The sequence below is a fragment of the Gobio gobio genome, assembly GCF_949357685.1.
Source record: "Gobio gobio genome assembly, chromosome: 9".
Taxonomy (NCBI): Eukaryota; Metazoa; Chordata; class Actinopteri; order Cypriniformes; family Gobionidae; genus Gobio; species Gobio gobio.
Window position 1 is genome coordinate 16514887 of NC_137115.1, and position 7203 is coordinate 16522089.

Here is a 7203-nt window from a genome sequence, read left to right on the forward strand (position 1 = left end):
CATTTGCACAGGAGAAACTAGAGGCCGAGAAATCAGAACGAGAGTTTGAGTTGCAGGCGGAGCGTCTGAACTTAGTTAAAGAGGGTAAATTATCCCATGAGAGTGGTGAGAAGTTACATGTGTTTGGTGGTTTTGATTTGGCTGGTAATTTGAGACTGCTCCCTAAATTTAACGAACATGACCCTGATATTTTTTTCTCCTTATTCGAGACCATAGCTGAGGAGGGGAAATGGCCAAATGCTGTTCGAGTTGTAATGCTTCAAACTGTGATTACAGGCAAAGCACAGGAGGCATATGCAGCGCTTACCATGGAGGACAGAAAAGATTATGACAAGGTAAAAGTGTCCATCCTAAAAGCTTATGAGCTGGTTCCTGAGGCATACCGCCAGCGTTTCAGGAACTGGAGAAAAGGTGATCGCCAAACACACTCCGAGGTGGTAAGAGAACTTCTTTCACACTTTGATCGTTGGTGTAATGCTTCCGGTGTGGATGATTTTGAGAAGTTGCGTGACCTCATTATTCTTGAACAATTTAAGAGCATTGTTCCTGAGTATATTGCTACATACATAAATGAAAGAGGCCAAATGATGCAATTCAAGCTGCAGTCTTAGCGGATGATTACATATTGACGCATAAAACATTGTACAGAGAAGAACGATCAGGACGTCACTATGGCAACTTCAGCGAGAATAGAGTTGCACCAAAGCGATTTGAACCAGTGTATGTTCCAAAATTTGAGAGAAATCGTCGTGAGAAAGCTGACAGAGATTTAGTGTGCAATTACTGTTTCAATATCGGGCATTGGAAAAATAAGTGTCCAGTTTTGGCCGCAAAGCTGAAGTTCAGTCAAAAGAATAAGTCGCATGGTAATGTTAATCCTGTGTTAATGACTGAGACTACTCAAATTGCAAATGAGGTTGAGAGTGGCAGATCTTTGGAAGTGAATGCAGTATCTGAATTCGAGAAGTACGAAGCACTTTGCACCGTTCATTACACAAGGTGTTGTTTCTCTGACTAATTCGGAAGTTAAAGTCCCAGTTTCAATTTTGCGAGATACAGGTTCTTCGGAATCCTTTATTCTTGAATCTGTCCTGCCTTTTTTCAGATACATCCAGTGAAGGGAGGAATGTTCTGATCAGGGGGATTGGTTTGCAAACACTTTCTGTTCCTTTGCACAGGGTAAACTTGACTTCGGAGTTGGTCTGTGGAGAAGTGATCCTGGGAGTGCGTCCATCATTACCAGTAGAGGGTGTCATGGTAATTCTTGGGAATAACTTAGCTGGAGGTAGGGTATGGCGTGATGTAATACCACCACCTGTTGTAGTGCCCACTGCACTGGTCGAAGAGTCTGATGTGCTAGGGAAAAAATTCCCTGAAGTGTTTACAGCGTGTGTTGTAACTCGTTCAAAGAGTCATGCCTTGTCTTGTGAGGAAAAGGAAGTGCTAAAATGTGTTGTGCCTGGTTTATCCACTCTTTCTCCGATTTCTCATAGGGAGTTGGCGATCGCACAACAGAATGATTCTGGGTTACAGCAGTTGTTTAATGATGTGATTCCATCCCAGGAGGTAAGAGATGCTGTCAGTGGATATTTCATTCAAGATGAGGTTCTTTTGAGGAAATATGTGCCTTTTAGGAGAGGATTGATGGAGGAAGCGGTGATTCAAGTTGTGGTGCCAAAACCGTTTCGAGAGGTGGTCATGCGAATTGCACATGGTGAAGTTGCTGGTCATCTAAGAGTAAATAAAACTTATGACAGAGTTTTGCAACAGTTTTATTGGCCATGTTTAAAGAAGGACATTTCAGTTTTCATTAAGACATGCCATACATGTCAGTTAACTGGCAAGCCAAATCAATCCTTGAAACCAGTGCCTCTGTGTCCTATAGCGGTTACAAGCAAGCCCTTTGAACATCTAATAATTGACTGCATTGGTCCGTTACCGACATATAAATCAGGTAACGTATATTTGCTTACTGTGATGTGTCAGGTAACTCTGTACCCGGCAGCTTATCCAATTAGAAAGATTACCACTAAAGCAGTTGTGAAAGTGTTAACCCAATTAATTTCTGTTTTTGGGATACCGAAGACCATTCAGAGCGATAAAGGTACCAACTTCACTTCACGTATGTTTGCTGAGATTTTGAGCATGGTGAAACACAATCAATCAAGTGCTTATCACGCTCAAAGTCAGGGGGCGCTCGAACGGTTTCACCAAACATTAAAGGCACTGTTACGTGCTTACTGTGTTGAGTTGAATCGCGATTGGGAGGAAGGGTTACCGTGGTTGTTGCTTGCAGCTAGAGAAGTACAGCAAGAGAGTTTAGGTTTCAGTCCAAATGATCTAGTTTTTGGTCACCGTGTACGTGGTCCTCTTTCTGTTTTGCGGGAGGGATTAGGTGAGGAGGATCCGCCGCAAAATTTGTTAGAATATGTGAACGGATTCCGTAGACGCTTATTTTTGGCAGGAATAGGTGCTCAGAAGAATCTTATCGGAGCTCAGAATAAAATGAAGAAGCACTTTGATAAACATGCAGAATGTCGTGAGTTTACACCAGGAGATCAGGTGTTGGTTATGTTTCCTTCTCCTGAATCTCCTTTTTGTGCACGATTTACTGCTCCATACACTGTTCTTCGTAAATTGACTGACCAAAATTATCAAATTGAAACTCCAGATAGGAGAAAAGCTAAACAGAGTTTCATGTAAATTTACTTAAGCCTTCCCATTCTCATAATTCTGAACTTCAACTGGTTAAACCAGTTGCCTCTGTTGCCGTTGTTTCTCTCGATGGTTCTCAACCATTTTCTGTAGAAGGAGGGGAAGATGTGATTGTCCCTGGAGACTGTGTTTTGCTTCCACGATTAAAGAATTCAGAGACACTTCAGAATCTGGAGGTTCCGTTTACACATTTGTCAGAGGTACAGAGGTCAGAACTGGAAAAGTTGATATTTGATTTTCCCAGTTTGTTTGCAGATGTGCCAACCCGTACGCACCTGATCCAGCATGATGTGGATGTGGGAGATGCGTGTCCTATTCGTCAGCGGTTCTACAGAGTTCCTTTTAGTAAGCGGGAAGTGCTGGACTCTGAAGTTCAGTATATGCTTAAGAATGAACTTGCTGCTCCTTCATGTTCCAGTTGGGCTTCACCATGTCTGCTGGTGAAGAAGTCGGAGTCTACTTATAGGTTCTGTACTGATTACCGTAAGTTAAACGCTATTACTAACCCTGACGCTTTTCCACTTCCTCGAATGGAGGATTGGGTGGATCAGGTGGGTAGTGCGACTTTCGTAAGCAAACTGGACCTTTTGAAGAGATACTGGCAAGTGTCTTTAACTCCTAGATCTCAAAGTTTCTTCATTCATTACATCATCAGGGTTATTCATACTCTGTTATGAGTTACACATCACAGTTTGTAAAACGCATCAAGGGTTCAGATAACCTAGTGGCAGATGCCTTCTCATGTTCTCCCTGATGAGACTGAGTAGTGTTCAATCAGTTGTTTCTGTTTTTTTTGCTGTGCTCTCTTTGCTGCCTTAAATATGCTTTCAGGATCCGGATTGCTGGGGGTAAACGTGAGCAGAGTGGGAGAATGGAAATGACTGAGGAAAAACACTGTTATACTGGAATCGGATGTTATATTTAAAAGAGAAAAAAGGGAAGTATGATATTGTTTATAATTTCACTTATTAGTTGAGGTGTTTTCGAGGATCCTTATCTGGCGATGGCGGATCTTTTAAACGGGGGTGTGTGACGGTTCCCTGAGTTGTTTATCCCTGAGTTACAGGTGATTGGCTGATGGAGGGTGTGGTTTCACACCTGAACCTAATCAGGTTCCTTTAAGAGGGACTGGATCAAACGAAGTGAGAGAGCAAGTGATGGGGAGCGCGTGAGAGCGAAGCAAGTTGGGCTTGGCAGCGCGTGTATTGTTCGTCCTTCGTCCATCCGTTCATCATGAGTGCCTGAGATCTGATGTTGTGTGGGAGTTGGAGGGAGACCACAGCCGCATTTGGAGTTCACGTGGAATCATCTTCACTGAAGTCCGGATTTGGACTTTCCTTTTGTTTGTGTTTGGGTTGGACTGATTACATTTGCATTTCCTACTTACACACACACCTGCTTACACGCTGACTAACATTTACACTGAATACTTGACACTTCATGTTTTTATTACGTTAATTAAATAATATTTATGTAGCGGTTGTGTGGCGTCTCCCTTTGTTTGTTGCGAATTGAGAACCTAGATCGTAACACTTCTAAGCGAAACCCCCATTCGTTAGTCACTAACTTTTTTTCTCTCAATACTTTTTTTTTTCTTTTGCAAAACTTTATTCTTGTGAAAATCTTTAAGGCATTAAATTGACTCCATAGAAATTCAATAATACATGTCATAATGTCATAAATTAAAGCAAAGCAAAGCAAAGCAAAAAAAAAAAAAAAAGATATTTCAAAAATTCTTGCCAGATATGACTGCTCCTATTTCTTGAAAAGTTTATTTTTACACAAGTTTATTAGTCTACTTTTTAATCTGCTCCCTAACCTGCATGATTGCAATTTAATCAGCTTTAATATTAACAAGCAACAAGCTTATGTCGTCTTTTACAAAGTTACAGTGTTCCATGTAGATTCTGGAAGTCTATTCTCATTACTCAACCCTTCAAACAGGTGGAAATTAAAATTTGTATTGTGTGGCTTAGAAATCACATTTTAAGGACAATTTATCATTACAGTTTTTCTCAATTGCTAACACACAATTCATGAAACAATTAATGATTTTGTCTGTTTTAAAAGATTTTCTTCATATAAACAGAATACATCATCAAATTACAGATACCGTTGATTTATATTGTATGTGCTTATAACCCTTAAAGGGGCCATGAACTGGATAAAAAAAAATAAAAAATTATAATGTTTTCTGAAGTGCACCTATAATGTTAATATAATTTTTACATCAAAAAATGTAGAAATAAATGGATATTTTCTATCTTTATTATATCCCTCTGATTTGAATGGTCTATTGGAAGTGGCTTGTCTACTGTGAGACTTCAATGTAAATTGAAGCGAAAACAGCCTTCATTTGACCAAAATTATACAGAATCGGCAGAAAGCGGACTATCTGGATAGCATAGTAAATGTTTATGGTTGTCAGTGCATGTGAAACTACATATAATTTTGGTTTTAATAAGATTTTCCCAATAAATAGGCAAGAATAAATCTGGTGTCCTCCACGATTCCTGTTCATTCAACAAAAGCACTTGAATGCAACAAGCTCGTAATCACGACTTCTGAAGTGGGAAGTAGGACATTTCTGATAGCACGTGAAGGCAACATAAGTCACTGGCTTGATTTACTGATGTATAGACAGTATTGAGCGATTCTGAGACAGTAAAACTGTCTAAACTTGAATAATCAGAAATCAGTGATCACAGATCAGGCATTAGAATAAACATGGCTACTTACTGTACATGTTTGTGGCTGACAGATCATATCGTAAAAGTTTGTCTGCAAAGCCTGCGCCGAAATTGCAACTAAATGACCAGTTATGGATAATAATATAAGCACAGCAATATTTGTGTAGAAATGAACAGGACCAAAACATATGGACAGTAGTTGCAGGGGCCAGGTGACAGTGGTTGCACGTGGGATCCACTTTGGAATATATTTTGGAAAGTCTAACTTTGCTCCAGGGAGTGCAATGAAGGAATTTACACTGAATCAGACCATATCTGGCACAGTAGGATGAGGAGTATACACTGCATAGAATCTTTTCCCACTGTTCTTCTGGAATATTTTCTCCTATGTCCTCCTCCCATTTCAGTAGTTGAAAAACACTAGAGAAAAACAGCCCAAAATCCAAAGAATTGAAAATGAACTTGGTACACTCTTAAAGATGCATAAAAATACAATATACCACCACATACAACACAGTAAAAAAAAAAAAAAAACATGTTAGTGAAATGTTGAAGAAAATGCAAAAGAATTTTGTTTCTAGTTTTTAGAGATATGTTTTATTGAGTTATGTAATTGCTGGAACACTGTATTGACTAATCAGCATCTATCCATTGTATCACCATTTTAGCTTTATTGTTGTTGTTGTTGTTGTTGTTTTTGGTAAATATTTTATATGTTGAATGTTTGAATATTTAGTTTCCTAAATGTTTGAAAGTGCATAATTAAAATTTGGTCTTTTCTTGTTTGTTATACGTTTTGTACATTATCATCAACTGAAATGTTATTTTCATAGCAAAGTATCATCATCTTCTGTGTGAAATGAGCATTGAATTTTAGTAATGACTTCATAAAACTCCCTTTTTTTAATCAGTTTTATGAGTGCTTAGGGCTAATTTAGCAGATTAGCTGGCAGAGTAAAAAATGATTATATAAGTCATAATAATTAGAAACCTTCTTGTACAATGAAAATTTGATGTAATGAAAGTATATTGAATGACTTAATTAAGTTTTTTTTCTAAATGTAACACGTTTACTGATAATTATGAGAAAGTTTCTCATAATCCGTTGTCGTGCCTGGCCAGAAAGAAAGTTCATGGACAACCTCCGTGGTCATGTCAGAGCAGGCAGGAAGTTCAGGGATGACCTCTGTGGTCGTGTCAGAGGAGGCAGAGAGTTCAAAGATAGTTTCCTTGGCTGTTACCAGAGAGGCTGAGGGTTCATGAGCCGCCACCGCCACCTTGGGATGAGCGCTAGCTGACGCCACCGCCCCCGGAGGAGCTGTTTCGGATGCCTCCACCTCTGGAACAGCTGTAGCCAAGTGTGCGCTGGACTTTGGACTACAGGCCTTGAATGCGCTGAGAACAATTTACCTGCTCTGCAATAGACCTAAATAATAAGTTTGTTATGATGTGATTCACCTTATAGCTGGTTCTACTTATTTCTTAGAAAATGGACATATAAAAGACACATACAGCCTGCAAAACAGACTCTTCTGCCTCAATTTGAACTGTTCTATAATTGAACATGCATCCCAGGACATTGTGTGTTTGATTATTACTGTCTTGAATAGTGTCTCTTGTATTGTATTTTGTTTTACGATAGAACCAAGCTATAATTGCAATATTGTTTTGGCAATATTGTTTTGCCTGATTTGTGTATGTGTATTTGTTTAAATTAGTTATATGTTCATGATTTAGTTGATAAAACTTTGTGGACAACACATATGAATTCTCTGGTTCTGATTAATGTCACTTAAAC